The following is a 17211-nucleotide window of genomic DNA, read 5'->3' as shown; positions in this document are numbered from 1 at the left end:
CATCGTTCCAAGTCCAGAGTGACTACAAGTCTCCCCACATCTTCCTCTCGCCAGTTGTTCTTCAAATGATGGAAGGAGACGCAAGATCAACAATTACTATCACAGTAGTAACCAATGGGGACCTAATACACTTGCAGGCAATGCAATGGCAACCAGTAATACAACCAGCACAGCTCAGCATGCTCGACAAACATACAGGGAAAGGTGGGGTCACAGAGTGCGAGACTGCCAAACGAGAGATTTCACGTCGCATCTCCCACCAGCCCATACCACCTAAGTCACCAAGCAGGGGTGCAACACATCCCATATAGTTCCTGCGGGCTGGTGCGCACATCAGAAGGGACGGTGCTTTTTTCTCGATTCAGCCAAACCAGGTATTACAGACCCAAAGCCAGACCTCCTGACTCCTTGCAGGTCACACCTCTGCAGGTGAGCTGTGGAGCTGAAGGACCAGCACTGCTACCAACCGTGCCGTCGCTCTGTGAGGGACACGACCTTCAGAGGCCAACGGTTTCAACCTGGCCTTTCTGCTGGCACTAAACTCAATTCTTTAGCCGCATTAAGCATCCAATTTTTAAATACCACTCCACCACGGCTTGCACGTGCTACTGACAATTACCAGAGAACATACGTAAGAAAAAAGAATAGCATATGGCTATACAAATAACTACAGCGATGAAGTGCTCCTCGCAAGCTCTAAAAGGGACAAGCAATTTCACCAGTTCTTCAGCGGGCCAGCCCCACGGCGTGTGTGAGCACCTACCACTCTAACACACGCACATGGGGCAACACCAACATGTGCCCTCCCAGGGCATCCCGCAGCACTTCCCCCTCCGCTCCCTTCTCCACATCTGCTACGGAACCAGAGCTGAGCCAGAAGAGACAGCAACAAAAAATACAAAGCGTGTGAATGGATATCCACAGCTTTCGCATGCCAAGAGCCCGATCCAGAGTTCCTGCAAGCCTTCCCGCTGAAGGCGCCCGGAGGCCTCCTCGCCTTCCTCCCAGGGTGGAGCGCAGCTGAGGAGAGGCAAGAGGAGAAGGGAAATCTCTCCACATCCATTGCGGAGACCGGTGGGCTTGTTTTGCTGTATTTCTTTAAGTAATCGGGATCAGTCCCTTCCCCACTGCCTCAGACCTCCCAAAACAGTAAAGATAAATAAAACCATTCTGTATATAGGACATTAGGGCTGGAAATTTAGCAAGAGGAGAGTCAGGATCATCGTTATCCTTTTGCTTTGTCTCTGTACACATTTGACACCACCACAGTACCACGTCTGCTACATTCAAATGCATAAATTCAACATCACATTTCCCCCTTTTCTCTTCTTAATGTATTTATTTTTCCTCTGGGAAGTGACTTACTTTAAAAATTGCTTTATGATTAAAAAAGGCAGCAATCAACTTTTCAAAATGTCAACTTTAATTTGTTTTCTGTTTCCCTCCTCCCAGCTCCTCAGGCTCTCACAGGAAACCCCCAGGCCTCCATTTCACACTTTGCCACAGCTGCAGCCCTAGCGTCAATCCCAGAAGGGCAGCCCCAAAACCTTGGTGTTTCTGGTAGAGATAAGGTGCTCTCTAAGCCCTCACCCCGGAGCTCGCCTTTGCATACGGGACACGCAGGCACAACCTAAGAGCTTTAATTCACAAACCTACTCAATCTCACAAGGGCGGGAGGTTTTAACCCGCAGGGCTGAGGGGACATACCCGTGCGACGATGTGCCGCAGCAAACTCCTGACCTGGTCACCAGATCTGCAAAAAGGCAACGCACCATCCCTCGCTTGCTTATGCTGCATCAGCGATCCCGGGAACAACATGGTGTTAGGGGGTCAGCCGGTCTGGTCGCACGCACAGCAATGAAGTAAATTACGTTCCCATTGATTTCAAGAGGCTTTAGATAAATAAAAGGTCTTTATTTCTCTTCCTCATACAAAATTCAGAGCATTTACGATGGAGTGCCACAGTCAGCAAGGGAAGACTCACAGCCTAGAGCTAATACTCGGTTAATAACCCAACGGGGAGGAGAAAAACCTCTGAATTTAGCACGGCTGACATAAGCTGTGATGTCATTTCCACACAAAGGCTAGTGAAAAAAAAAAAAAGTATCTTTTTTTCAGATCCAAGATACAGAGATATGTAAATTGCTTGGCCTCCATTTCAAATAAACAGTGTGAGATAACCCAAAAACTTAATAACGCTTTCAGCCTTCATTCCTGCTCTTCAGAGGACTCGAAGCCTACGACAGGATCAGATCGCTGGGAGAGCAGCGAGCCAAACCACTTGTACAGGCACGCAGCCTCAGCGCCGTCCCGCCCAGCAGTGCCAGGAGAGTCTGGTTCTCACTCTTCAACAAGATGTTTGGGGTTTTTTTTATTTTGGAGGAAGTAATTTTAAACAAACTATCAAAAAAAAAATCTTGCTGCAACAACTCTAAAGGATTTTTGGTATGATTATGGCTGAAATTAACAATTCTCTAAGGACAGATTAAACAAGACAAGCAAAACAGATGAAGATCAGAGAGAAAGGGCATCTAAGAATTATAAAAGGTGCCCAGCTAAATTGCGAAAAAAATAAACTCGAGCCAAAGAGAGAAGAAACCACTGAAAGAAAAGTCTGAAAGTACAAAAAATAAACTTACTGAATTTGGGTGACTCAGAAAAGACTGCAGAATAATTTTACCATTTTTAAAGAATATTAACTTTTTTTTCAATTAAAAAAAAACAGTCGTGTCCCCCCCCAAAGTAACTCCTTGATACAAACTTTGCTTTAAGTGCTATGCATACCTATTACGCCAGTAAATAATTTTATAACTTGAGAACATTTATGAGAAAATTCAACCTGGAGGGTAATTTTCCTGAAGTTTCTGCCTGGCAAATGAAAATAGTGTTTTCAACAGATGAATATCCTTCCCTGTAACTGTTATGCTGTTACCATCATGTAAATTGTTGGGGTTTTTTGGTTTTTTGGGGGTTTTTTTGTTTGTTTTTTTTTTTTTACACAAATGCAGCTTGAAATCTACCTAATAAAAAAAAAAAAAAAATCAAACCAACCTGCACAGGACAGGGCAGAACAGCACTAATAACATGTAAGCACAGGTCTCTAAATAATAAAAAAAAAGTTGTTGCATAATTTATTCACTTTCCTACTAGTTTCACAGATTAAGATAGCAGCACCATGAGATAACTAAAAGATTTCTTTTGCCTTTAGCTCAGTAATTTACAAGTCTTCAGGTTTCATGGGGTTTTGTTGTTGTTGTTCAATGGGAAAATACTGTGGAAATAACGTTCACCTGCATTCCCAGCCTACAAAGCTCACTAGCTGCAGCTTGACAGAGGCACATGCCCACCAAGCACCATAAAGACAGATTTACAGTAAGCGGTGACTAATCTTTACAGCGTATACTGTACGTGTATCACTGAGTCAGCTTGAAAGTTCGTTCATTCACTCAAACACTGCTTCTTCCATTCTCCTCTCTCTCTGATCTGCAGGCAGATCTGAAATCTGCCTTCCCTTCATTCAAGAAGAGCTTCTTATTGCCTTAATAGGCAATAGGTGCAGGTACAAAAACTTACTGCTATTGTACAGGATTGACCTAAAAAACACAGACTTGACTGCACAGCAGCATACAAACAAACAAACAGACCAAAAAAAAAAAAAAAGCCCCACATTTTCTTTCAGCAAGAAAGTTCTGTGTATGCAAGGAAGGAGCCCTGCAGGAAGGGACTCTCTAGGGGGCATAAGCCGACCCTGCTACTGGAAAAACTTCCCAGCTCCAACATTTGGCAATCTGATTGTACCAAGCCTGCGAGAAATGCCCAGTTTAAGTGATCTGGTTTACTGGTAACAAAAGCAGTAGCAGAACAACACAGGCACCTACTATAGATAACTGGAATGGCCACATATGACTTTGCATTTGCTTAAGCCTAAAATAAGATGCCCTGCTCTTTTGTTCCCTTTTTTTTTTTTTTTTTTCATTTCTTGCAATTTATATAATTAGCAGAACGGATTTTCCCGAAATAACCTGAAAGTAAAAGTTCTACCTGGGAAAAAAAAAAAAAAAAAAAGCTGTTTATCCTAAGGATAGCATGGGGCTTACATTTAAGGATTTTCTTTACATAATTGAAGCCTATCATCCACTTTGTAATTACAATTCTTCAACTAGAAGAATACAATTATTACAGAGTAAAATAATTACAGCAAAGAGCTGCATTCATATACAGACCCAGCCTTGCACCTTCTTTCAAACAGTCACACAGGTAGTTCAACTGACTACAATATGAGCAGGCGTTGCTACAGATGACTAAAAATTGAAAAATTTGGCCCAATACTGAGCACACTTAATCCAACGGAAGCCTTTCCATCAACCAGCTTTATGTAGTAATCTACGTGCCATCGCCACAACGTCTGCGCTGCAACCTTATTAGTTTTGGACTATCGCCTACTGGCTGAGAGCTAGTCTTTAAAACCAGATGAGCCCATGTTATTTTAATGAACCCCTACTTCAACTAACAATCAGGTAGTTAGCCTAGGGATTGTATGCTGACAGACTTCCAGCATGAAAGTATCGCTCCTTTCATAAATTATCGTAATTCTGTGGTATTAGTCTATCGTTTATATATGTGCATTCGACATCCAGATTAAAATTTCTTCTGAAAGTTGGAAATCATTGAAACAAAAGTCTGCTAGGACCTTCTTTTATCATCCCCGCTCATGTTAAGCAGTACCTTACTATGCAAGCAGCCACATTTGGCTTAACTTATGTTCTTTTCATTAACAAAACAGCACTTAACCCGATGTCTTTTTTCTGTGCACCTCCCTTTTCAGGCATATTATTTCTTTAACTCTAAAGCTGTTTTTAACTTCAAAGACTAATTTTTTACTACAAGCAAAATGAAGGGTAAAATTCACCCTCTGCAATGCATCTTTGGTTTTCAAGCATATAAATGGCGAAGCCTTTTTTCGTTTTACCTGCAAGGCATATTCTCTTATTCATGCTTTTTCATTATAATAGCAGCAACTTTAGAAAAGTATTAAAGTTCATTATGAACCAGCTCTTTCAAATTTTCATAGTCCTAAAAAAACCACTTTTCCTCACTTCAGAAAAATTTTGCTTCTCATTTTCTACTTTTATCAAACACATGCAGGCAGCAGCAATACTTTTTCATCATGCAGCTCAGATACCAATTTACTGAACTCTGACAGCATAAAACAAGCTTATCTGACGAAAAAATATGGAGAATTACTGTTCATCACCACCACCAAGAAGCCTCTTCCAGTCTTGGAAATGCACAGCATCAATGGAAAAAAGAGAGAGAAGCTGCCTGCCTGCGCTTCTGCAAATGGTTTGGCTTAGAGGAATTATTGCCACCTTAAATGGAGATATGTTCCTACCATACTCAGAAATATGGGCTTAACGTAGTTATGAATATGAATCTTACTTTTCCAGATAAAAATTGTCTGCTAATCTAGAAACCTCCCTCCCTCCACTCTCTACTTGATGCCTTGCCACGCAGGCTTATCGAAACACATGGGGATGGTTCGCAGGGCATTCCTTCCAATGAAGACTGAAAGGCAATTAGTGCTTCACTGCTTGCGTTCAGAGACACCCTCTAACAAAGCAGATACCTGGTTCCTACAATCTGTCTCATCTTGGCATGATCAAGAGGGGGAAAGTCTTTCCGGACAGAGGCAAGAATGCCATTTCTGACACTCAAATGCCTACAGAGAAGACTGCATCCTGCCCTGCTTGGCATGCTACTGCTCACAGCAATTGCGTTGCCAAAGAAAGTTAGAACTTCAAACAGCTTTACTCAATCCTTTTATATAAAATATCCTGGTTCAGCATCTCACCATGAAAGCACGCCAATCTCCGAGATGGTTTTCTGCCCTATTTTTGCCAGGAACTCATTAGAATATCACTGCAAGTACTTGTTTATTATCATTGTTGTGATGTTGAATTCACGTTTTTACACTGATCAATAAAAACTAAATCAACACACTACACACCCAGACCACACATGAAGAAAATTCATTTAACAAGAAGATCAAAGTTGTCTACCTTCTACTGCTGTAAAATCACAACCTGTCTGCTGGTTTTCGCCAGTTATCTTTGAAGAATGATTGGAAATGAACAAAAATAATTCTGGAAGCACATACTGAAATTGCAGATACAAAACAGAGATAGAAGGACACATGCAAATAACCACATGGGAGACCTTCGCTTGAATTCGAATTGCATGGCAGGCCAAAGAGACAGCTGGAGTATCAACGTTCCTGCAAAGCTGCACCATTTAATGTAGCTTAACATTAAAGATTGCTTTTCTTTTATCAAAATACATAGGGGTTTCTTTGCAAAACTGAATATAAGCTTTTGAAAAGTAACAAAAAAAATCCAATAGCAAGCCAGCGAGTTAGCATCTGAACTGCTTCCGCCCATTTCCCCCCAATATATTAGGGGCACAAGCAGCAACAAAACTGCTGTGCTCAACGCTGAGCTACACGTGACATGAATTTGTGGTTCAGGTGACTACAGCCTCCTGCGCACAGCAGACGCAGCTTTGGTAATGGCCACAGAGCTCATGGTTATTTAAAGTCCCACTGCGACCTAGGAGCCATTGCAAAGGTGGTGCTTTCAGCCTCCAGAGAGAGTGCAACATGCAGCCCTCTCCCTGCTGAAAGTAGCGTGTAGCCAACTCAAAGACCACCACCTCTCTGCAAGGTAAGCCCAGCTTTGATGCTCAGGACAAAACAAAACATAAAAGAGGCAGGCCAAAAAGAAGCAGCTGCGAAGATACAGAACTCTTAAGTCAATATCCGAAATATTTCAGGGCTTTGGCAGCCTACATTTTGGGGAAAAGAAAGTTCAGTTCAGCTATGTAGGGTCTTCTAAGGATTCATACTTGTGGCAGATGTGAACCATTTAAAGAGTGGTCAGCATCCATGTTTTATTTAATACACTGCTATTGTTGCTAACAATGCAAATCTCAACATCGTAAAAAGAGCAAGCAACTAGCAAATTTGCTCATGAAATAACAATGACACTATTTACTAGTCAGGGTTTTGTTTGGGTTTTTTTTTTCTGGTACAAACAGGATCTTCCACCAGGACACCTTCTCTACCTTCTCCAGAAAGAGAGACAGCAGGGTAGCCGCAGAGACGAAGCACTGGCGGTTCAAGTCCAGTAGGCAGCACTGCCAGCAGCGGTCCCTACGCCAACAGCCAGCAGCTACAGACTCTTGCCAAAGAAGCCCCATTTACCTGCTCCTTCTTCATGCACCGCTACGCTGTCCAAAGGCGTAAATAATCTTCGGTCTCTGATCGAAATGAGTATTAACAGCATCTTATCTTATGCCTCCAAACTTTCACAAATTTATAATGCAGTATTTCCTAATCTGCAGGATTTAGAAACTGTATTCAGAATTAAAGTACATGGGATCTCTTTGAGGAAAAAATATTACGACATATGATAACATACTTCATAACATATTTCCTGCTCACCAATAAATTGTATTCAATTCTGCATGCAGAGCAGAGGGCTATTTCAACTTATGCAAAGCTCTAAGAGCATTCATTTCACCAGGACCCACTTAAGGTCACACTCTTGCAAGAGTGCCCATATGCGTCTGTGCCGTACGACAGCAGGGTTTACCCTACTGACTGGTCCAAAACTACATGCCAGGACTGTAGTGTGTGTTCTGTTAAGAAAATGAAAGAAGTTACTATTTAGGTCAAGTGCAAAATTAAAAAAAAAAAAAAAGGCACCTTATTAATATAGCTGTAATTGGCATAACCCGCCAAGTGTAAATAGAGATCCTTCCAGGAAAAGGCATTTCTAGTTCTGATTTGGCATGTGAAACATGACAATACTGGGAAAAACACTTTTCTGCTAGCACAACTGGAACTCAGACGGGACTCTTACCCACACAGAAGTGTTGCAAAACCCCTCAATCCCCTAATATGCACTATTTTACCAGCAGAATTTTTGGTTTAAAGGGGAGAATGTATTTAAGGTCATTTCCAAACACACCAGCATTGGCTATTTTTTTTCCTTTTAAATATAAAAGCCAGAACACAGACTTCCCTCCTATCCTCCCCCACACACCCCCAAACACACATACACTAAAAATATATAAATAAAGGAAATGAAACTTCCCCATCAATGAAAATAGTGTAAAGGGGGGGGGGGGAGTGGAGAACAAAGACAAAAATGGGTCTGTACAGCATCTTTTATGGCCAACTAAGAGTCAAATTACTTTTTTTTTTTTTTTTAAAGTCAGAGAACTTCAGCCATTATCAAATTTTAAACTTAATAGCCACTTGCTTCACAGGGTTGGGTACTTTTTTTTCCACAGTCCCATGCTGAAGTTATTTAGGATTTGATATGCACTTGAATAAAAAGTACCCAATATAAATTCTGCACCTCAAATGGGTGCTGTCCTTTAAGAGCCCTGGTAAGCCTCGTTCTAGCCAGACAGCGTGAACAAAAACTTCTCACCATCAGGGACCTTTTAAAAAAGAGCTGCTGATAATTTAACATTTAACTTATACCTGTTTCGCTGGGGCAATCCCCCAATCCATATTTTGCAGTCTTTACACTCCAGGGTTAGCTGGAGGTTTTAGTACCTGAGTCTGAGATTTTCCTCATTACTGAACATGAGATTTTTGACAAATGGAAAAAAAAAACAAAACCAAAACACAACGCAAATATCAAAAAAGACCATCTACAACAATCTTGCTTTGCTATAGATGCAACGAAGTCTAAACATGAAGAGAAAAAAAAGACAAAGCAAAACAAAACCTTGCAGCACTGCACTTCAAGGACATATCACACACAATGCAGGCTCTATCAAAAATCTTACCATGAGCAGTTGATGAGGGGAGGGAGGGGAAAGACAGCAACCATTTTCTTGCTGAAGTAAAAAGACAGGAGAAAATTTGTGATAAGGCCCAGGATGGCTGCTTTAGAAAGGTCGAATTGGTGGGGTAGGGTAACTCAGCACTTGTGGCCATGGGCCTGGAAAGAGACCTACACCAGCCCAGCTGACCGGCGGATGGGAAGCTGCAGATTGGTGATGCGCATGAAATTCTAACAAAATTTGAACTGTAAACTGGAGAAAGACAAACCAAAAAGCAAATTTTTTAAAAAATCAACTACCTTTTGAGTCTGCATCATATCAGCATCTTGGGTCTTTCCAGAGCGAATCACCAGTCGACTATGAAAACTTAGGTGGGCTGTTTGTGTGAGACACGTTACTCTTTGTTACAGAGTAAGCTGAAACCACAAGACTCATTTCACTCAGAACCTCAAAATACACCCAACGCTACACAACTCCTCCAAAACCCTGCAACATCCCCACTGTAATATGGACAGTTTAAACTTCAGAAAAAATCCCTATTATAGGGTAAGAGGGCATACACTAAAAGCATGCTCTGGGTTCCCCAAACCATTATCCGCTCAAGAAGAAAGTAACGTAAATGATGTATTTGCCTTCCAGTTTCCGCGGCAGCAGGTTGTAACCCGAGCACATTTTCCAGTTTTTCCCCACCCAAATCAATGTCTTTTTGCTTTCTGCTGCTGTTTTGAGCAGGGCCAGGTGACCCTGCACCCCCACCACCATGGAGCAACACAGCCAAGCCAGAAAGAGAGAAAATAAACTGCTGTCAAAAATATTCTTCCTTCTGCCCACAGAAACCAATATCCAACAAGAACCGGTGTCGATACAACTTGCTGACCGCCCAGCGTCACCTACTTCGTCCTCCCAGCTGGGCTGGACCGCGCGCTTCCTAGAGACACACATGCAAAGGCAGCAGCAAGGAGATGATGGTGCAAGAGCCCGTTCTCGGCATCTCCAGACCTAAGGGGAAATACTGCCCCATGCTCTACAAGATAACTTGGTGCATAAACGCATGCTGCTCAAGAGCAAATTCAATGGATCTCTTAAATCTGGTTTCAAGCAAACAGTTAAAGAACAAACCAAAACTGATAAAATTGTTGCTACCTTTCTTTGAACCACGCTCAGACCTGCTCTTTGAAGGAAGAGCTGCCTTTCTTAAAATATATTTGAATGAGCTATTTTTGTCTTTATCTTAGAAGGCCTGATTTCCCCTCACAGCCCTGCAATTGATTACAATAATAGGTTTCTCAGAGCCGGACAAGTTAAGAAGAGGTTTTATAACTTCATATGCAGCAAAACATACGGAATTTGGTTTTTTAGTTTCGAGCGCAGCCCCCTCACCCCCCGTCCTACAAATACTCACACGTGCAGTAACTCTGCTCTTCTAAGCAGTGCCATGGAAGTCAGTGCGACCACTCGTGCTGCTCACCTTACGTAAATAACCAAGTGCGTGGCAGCCACGACAGGCAGAATTCACACATGCACTTAGACATGCTTCTACCTACATCTTAGAGGTGGAGGAGAGGCAAAAGGATCCGTTAATTTTAGGGACAGAAAAAATTATAATTCTGATGATAATTTTTCATTGAAAGCTACGCAGCCTCAAAAAAAACGCAAGGGGAGGAAACAAATTGTTTCCATATCAACGATTATTTTGTATTATATATTGTCAAACACTGCTTGCCTTTTTTGGAAAAAAAAAAAAAAAGTATTTCTAAGGAAGCTGAAATGAAATGGCCTTATCTTGCAAGTTATTCTGACACATCATAAGGAGAGACAACCTTCCAGCACCAGAATCTCACGATGACATTACAGATCCCAGGGCCCTGCTTCTTTAGTTCACTACTGTCCCAGTATAGAATTGGGAACTTCTTGAACATTTTGCCGAGCAAGTTTCTAAGCGACATATTCCCCACGTGATTAGAACAAACAAAAAAATAAAATAAGATAAAAATATTCACAGCAAAATATTATCTCACTACTTTAGGAAACCTACAGTACATTACAAGACCACTCTTCCTACACTTTTCTCATACTCCCTGCCAGATGCCAAGTTACAAGCTCAATTTATAATGGCAAGCCTCACTGTATCACTGGAAATATTAAAATGGCCAGAAGTAATGGAGTTTTGAGTTTAAAACCTAGGAATTCCGTTTTTCTACTTAGGCTATTTGAGCGCTACCGAAAAGCGAAACAAACCTGAAACAAGGACTCGCTTTATGGTCTTAAATGCATACCAGAGTATTCTCAGAGACATGTGATCAGCAGTCGAGGTTGCGAAAATTAAATGGATAAGACATGGAGACTTTTTCAGTCCATCCAAATATAACATGAGTCTAAGTTAGGTAGAGAGGTTAGTCACGCTGTGGTTTACGCTCACGTTGGCCCATGCGGGAGTGATGTAAACACCGGATGCAGGATGGCTACCCAGCTACCCTCTGGCCCCATCCCGCTCCCCTGGGGAGGGATGCCAATGGCAGGACACACGTTGATAGCAGAGTGAATAAGCTCTGGCCTTATCATTTCACCGAGAGGCCGATGCTCCACTCTTCACTCAGGCCAACTTCCACAGTGAAGTGCATTACTTGTATTTAAGCTTTTTTGGCTTTTCGAGATACGCTGGTTTGACTACCACACCAACAACGCTGCTGAGTTCCTCATTGGAGTCTCCCAACTTCAGAAACGCTAGCTGCTTCTCCATGGTAGCGGAACAGATCATAAGAGCGTTTATTTGCGCCAAAACTTTTGAGTAGGGTATATTTAAGCCCTTAATTTTTCCAAAGTATATCAGGCTATCGGTTATAGAAGAAAAATCTATACAACGCATTTTCTTCATATGAAAAATCACTTCTCTAAATTCCAAACAAATATATTTATTTGTTTTAAGCAAAGCCACGCAGCTTAACTTCCATGCCGCATATGCGTACGTGGAGCATTGATGAAGCAGCACTTTTGCCATTCAATACGTGCCTTGGACAAGCCGTAGAAAAACAGGTACCGTACCAACCGGGGCACATCACGCCCCGTCACTTCAGTGGGTAACAAAGTGAAATGGGTTAGTTCTAGACAGATGCATTTTATTAAGGAAACGGGTCCATTCTGATCCAATTTAACGTCCACACGAGACCACCAAGTGGATAAGCGATCACGGCAAACAGCTGCATGGACCGCATGCAGGAACGGTTCACGCGTACACCAGCATTATAAGGCCGGGTCACTTCACCGTGACGCTGCACCCCGAGCACGGGCAGGGGGCAGGTCCCCGAGGGAGCTCTGCGGGCACCCGGTGCCCCAGGCAGGACAGGTACAGGCAGCAGGGTGGCCCCGCCGAGCAGCCCGGCAGGCCAGGCCCAAGCTTGCCAGGTGAACTCTCCCCTCTTCCCATTAGACACTTACGGTAAAATTATAGCTGTCAAAGATGTAAAACTTCACCCCTAGTGATTACCTGCTTAAATCATTAATCATGCAGTTAAGCACTTTGCAACGTTTTCCATAAATAGTTTAGTCATGGGTCATCATATTTATTTTACTGCTATCATATTGCTCTGTAAAAAGCTATGAACCTCACCAGTAACCACCCAAATCATGACCAGTGCTGATGCACCGGGACAGCAAGGACAGGTCAGATTTTACTGGGAGAAGGTATTAACCCCGCTAAGTTTACATCTCGAATAGTCAAGCCTGGCTAGTTGACTGGCAGATGTGAAAACCGCTCTGTAAAGTCAGCAGAAGGATGAGTAGGCATTATCCATTTATTAACTGGTTAACTGCCAATTAATTTTACTTGCAAATCACCTCTCTGGTATTTAAACATCTGGCTAAGAGTTTCCGTTCGTTACCCCCCATATTTTGACGGGCCAGCAGAACGAAGCACTTTCTGCGCCCCGACAGTGCCCAGCCCGCCGTACAGTCCTCTCCGGCGGAAAAGAAGGCGAAATTCACGTTTCTCCAAAATAAGTTCGCACCCAGCGCTGCCACCCGGCCGCAGGGAAGGGCTCCAAAGCCCAGCCCCGGACCGCCTCGTTGCTAACACCGACTGATACCGAGACCGCGCCGAGCGCGCTGCCGGCAGCCGCGCCGCGCGGGAGGGGTCGCGCGTGGGCCGGCCACTCGTGCCAGGGGCCGTGACGGGTGCGGCGGGACCGCCGCTCGGCAACTTCCGCGGCAAGCCCCGCCGAGGCGGCCTTCCCCGCCTCCCCTCCCCGCGCCGGCACGGCACGGCACGGCACGGCACGGCGCGGCGCCCGGGACCCGGCAGCGGCGCCGCGGCGGGGCGCCCCGGGACCGGCCCGCCGCCCCCCGCGCCCACCCACCCCTCCCTCCCGGGCCGGGCAGGTACGGGGCAGCGCCCCGCTGCCGCGCCCGCCCCCAGCCCGCTCCCGCCGCCCCGGGCGCCCCCCGCCCGCCCTCCTCCCTGCCCGCGGCCGGCCGGCGGGGAGCGGCGATCGGTGAGGAGGAGGAGGCGGCGGGCAGGGCCTCGCCTACTCGGCGCTGCAGACCGAAAGCGAACTGCAAACTTTTTTTTTTTTTCCCCTTTTTTTTTTTCCTTCCAGCGCAGCCCCAGCTCGTGCAAAAATGAAACTTGCGAAGCGTTCGCCTACCTGGCGTGAAGTCTGCAACAAGTGCAGGCGCGGGGGCCGGGCGCGGGGAGCGGCGGGGCCGGGCGCGGGGCTTATGTCGGTGTCGGCGAGGAGGGAGCAATTGCGATATTAATTTATTACAGAGCTGCCCGGGCTCGGTCCTACTTCACTTACAGTACGGCGCTCATCCTGTAAACAAATATCGCTCCGCCAGGAAACATACTCCCCCCCGGCCCGGCCCCGGCCCCGCTGCCAGGCACCCACCCCGGCGGCGGCACATGGAGCGGAGCGGGGCGGGGCGGGGGCCCGCCGCACCCCCCCGCCCCGCGCCGCGCCGGGGGAGGCTCCGGGCACCGGCACTTACCTCCGGCACGGCCTCCCCCGCCCGCCGCGCTGCCTTTGCAGAGTCCGTGATGCAAAAAAAAAAAAAAAAAGGGAAAAGAAAAAAATCCGGGTGTCAGCAAATCGCTGTCAAATTATTTTCTTGCAGAAGAGAGAGGGGAGAGGGGGAGAGGGAACGGGGGGGAAAAAGCAGAAGCAGAAGGGGGAGGAGGCTGCGGGAGGCGGCGGGATCCCTCCGCCGCGATGGGTCTGGCCCTGGGTAGCGAAGCAGGAAGTAAGGTGTCGGCGGCGCCGCGGCCGCCCGGCCCCGCGGCGGGGCGAGGGCGAGGGGCGCCCGCCGCCCCCGGGGGCCCGCCGCCGGCCGTGCGCCGCCGCCGCCTCCCGCTCCGCCGCGCCGCGGTCTCGCCGGCAGCCCCTCCTCTCAGGGCGGCGAGCGCAGCGCAGGTGCCGGGGCCACCGGCGGCGACCTGTCAGCGGCTCCCGCCGCCGCCGCCGGCGCGGCGCGGCCGGGGCCGCGGGTCGGCGGGAGGCGGGCGAGGGGGTGCCGCGGGCTCCCGGCGCCGCCGCCGCCGCATGCCGCAGGGCGGTGGGGCCGGGGCCGGCTCCCGCTCCCGCTCCCGCTCCCGCCCGGGCGGCGGCGCCGAGGGGTGACAGCGGCGCCGCGGACCGACACCGCGCCAGCCCTGGGGCTGGGGGAGGGTCCCGCCGCCGAGGGGCTGGGGGGGCGGGGGGGGGAGTCTCTCCCCCGCCGTGGAGCTGGGGGGGGGGGGTCTCCCCTGGCGCCGTGGGGGTGTCATGCGGGGCCGGGGGGAGCCGCGTCGTGGATCGGGGCCGGGGGCGGCGGGGGCTGCGGCCGGGCCTCCCCCAGCCCCGGGGCGTGGGAGGAGGAAAGTCGCTGGGGGTTAAGGCGCTCTCTCACCGGGGAGGTCTCCTGCCTTGTGCGGGGAAGGGCGGCCGCGCCTGCCGGGGCTGCCTCCGGCTCCAGGGAGGCTCCTGCGCTTTGGGTTAATTTGGAAGTTATTTCTGTAATGCAGCGAGCCGTGTAGGAATTTGCTCCTGTGGTCACTGATCTTAAATTATCATTTTGTCTTTTTTTTTTAATTATTCTACAGAAATGTTTCGGTGAAGTATCTCATCGGTCCTGCCTCCCTTGAGCTTATAATTTGCATTAGATTGCACCAAAATGTTCCCTTGCGGGGAGGGATTTTGCATCTTGGGGACAGATACGTGGTGCATACGGCTTATGCAGTGCTCTGTTTAAGCTCATGGACAATGACAGACAAGTTACTGTAAGAAACCGTAGCTGGGAAGAAACTGAAACGGGGGTGGTTACAGGGCCTACTTCTGCCTTCGGGGGGGGGGGGGGGGGGAAGAAAAGACAAAACTCTCAAGGGTTATAACTGGAACAGAAAAAGGTCTTTGGTGTTAGCATTTGTGATTCAGCCTTACGTTGTAATGGTTACCAGCAGCCTCATTTTCTTTTTATGGTCATCCAAGTTTCCTGGTTGCATGACACTTCCATTGGGCCACTGTTCTTAATAATTTAGCCTTTTATGAGATTGTTGTGATTTACAGTGTAGATTAGAGCAAGAGCAAAAAAGTATGATATCACCCATTGGCTATTAAACTCCTTTGTACTATACGCAAAGGTCTCAGTTGTTTAAAATGTCAAGAGAAAGGTTCTTTTTTTTTTTTCCCCAGCCAGCTAGTCATTTTCTAATTTTATTTTTACTTAAGTGAAAAATGCCATTCAGATATTGTAACTTCTCTGTGCTGAGCTATGCAAAATCTATGCTGAGTTTTGGATTCAATGGTTGGCTTGTTTGCTTGCTGGAGTCCTAAGTCATATAAACTATGTTGAAAATAGAATTAAAACCACAGCTCAACATGTGCCTTGCCGCTGTTTGTTTTTTGTGTCTAGTCTGAAACCCAGAATAGCCCGTATTACTGGTGATTTCCAAAATGACCTTTGAAAATAAGCAATGGAATTTAACACAGTCTTTCTAGGTTTGTCTCAGTGTCTCGACTTGTTCAACTAATCAATACAAACAGATCTATACCGAATCGGCTAGGTGTTACTTGATTTACCCGAAACATGCAGGTTTGTGCTATAACTCTCAAAAGAGAAGCAGATGTATAATTTACATTTGAACAAAGAATCATTATCGAGCAGCCTTCTGACATACTATAAACTCGACCCGTCTTACTCTGCCGTAAAAAGTTTAGCTACGCAAAACTCTTCTGAATGAAGTAAACTCGTTTATTAGCTTTGGACAACATTTCAAGAAAACTGGGGGGGCTGGCTACAGCCAGACTGCGTTCTTTGTACTTGCCCTGCAATTTATGAATTGGTCTCCATCAAAAGCACGAAGCCTTAATTTATGTTCTTGGTTTTCCTGATCCTTCTTCTAATCTTCAAGGATTTGGGTATCAAGCTTCCCGCTTTTGAATAACAAATCAGATTACTATTTACAGTATTCAACCTCAGAAAAATTCTACGGGCTTGTCCTGATTTTGCTTCACAACATTTTGGCAGTGACACCTGGGAAGCTGGTGAGTGCTGGGAGCCCTGAAGCTGCGGTGAGGTCCCGGCCGGCCGAGCCGCCTGCTTGCTGCTGTCAGAAGAGTGAGACCTGGCTCTCTCTTCCCTGCCCACTGCCTTGCCCCGCCGAGCTGGTTCAGCTCACCAAGCCAGAAGACTATTCCCCCTCTGTCTGGGTTGGTTTCCTCCCATTTTGGTGAGCCCCCTGGGAGGCCAGCTGGGTGCTGGGGGCAGCGGGACGGGCAGGGCCTGGGGAGCCGCCGCTCGCAGCAGCAGCAAGCTGGCGGGGTGGCTCAGCCACCTCCTGAAACCTCCCACCACTGACGACCGACAGAGAAGCAGCAAGTGTCTTATGGTAACTGCCATCGCTCTGTCCGATTTTTGTTAGCGATTAATGAATCTTAATTTTTTCTAAGCGGGGCTGTTTTAGAAATGCAAGAATTATGGAAGTTTAGAAGTGACAGAGGTCTCCGATCATCCTCCTGCTTCATTCCTTTCTGACACAGGATTGCTGTGTCATTATCTTCCAGATGCCTTAGTTTTTATTAGGAGGCTTTGCCTTGAATTTGTGGGCTTTCCAAGAAAGACAATGCTGAAGAAAACATAGTGTGACTGTGGTAGAAGGCAACATACCTTTGCTCAACAGCTGGAGTTGTTAAAATAAAACCCCTTAAGACTTCTTAATGAATTGCGTTTATGCAAGTATCTTACTGGTCAAAGTCACAGCAGCCAAAACACAGATGTCCATCCAGTTTTTCAGTTTTGGATGCCTGTTTCCAGACTGAATTTTGAATTGTGGATGTTATCTTAAAAAAAATAATAATCAGACCCTAATTATCCAAGTCAGTTGGA

General features: G+C 46.4%; 1 protein-coding gene and 1 long non-coding RNA gene across 9 annotated transcripts in view; one reads left to right on the top strand and one right to left on the bottom strand.

The window, feature by feature from the left end:
* The window catches only part of TRERF1 (transcriptional regulating factor 1), a 104879-nt gene extending 90845 nt beyond the window's left edge, over positions 1-14034 (bottom strand). For 3 of the 8 annotated variants that reach the window (XM_075496337.1, XM_075496334.1, XM_075496331.1), the window contains exon 1: positions 13497-13779. The gene's annotated coding sequence lies outside the window, so the exon portion shown is untranslated. Of the gene's footprint in view, positions 1-13496; positions 13781-13839 lie in introns of those variants that run through there. The other 5 variants (XM_075496336.1, XM_075496335.1, XM_075496339.1 and 2 more) reach the window with 3 other exon arrangements.
* Positions 14035-14115: 81 nt separating this feature from the next.
* Positions 14116-15180, top strand: LOC142407168 (uncharacterized). Its single transcript, XR_012774825.1, has 2 exons — positions 14116-14261; positions 14930-15180. It is a non-coding gene; the product is annotated as an uncharacterized LOC142407168 (long non-coding RNA).
* Positions 15181-17211: the final 2031 nt, after the last annotated feature.

This window comes from Mycteria americana, chromosome 3, assembly GCF_035582795.1.
Source record: "Mycteria americana isolate JAX WOST 10 ecotype Jacksonville Zoo and Gardens chromosome 3, USCA_MyAme_1.0, whole genome shotgun sequence".
NCBI lineage: Eukaryota > Metazoa > Chordata > Aves > Ciconiiformes > Ciconiidae > Mycteria > Mycteria americana.
The sequence above is the reverse complement of the archived record's forward strand: the minus strand, read 5'-3'. Positions and strand labels throughout refer to the sequence as shown.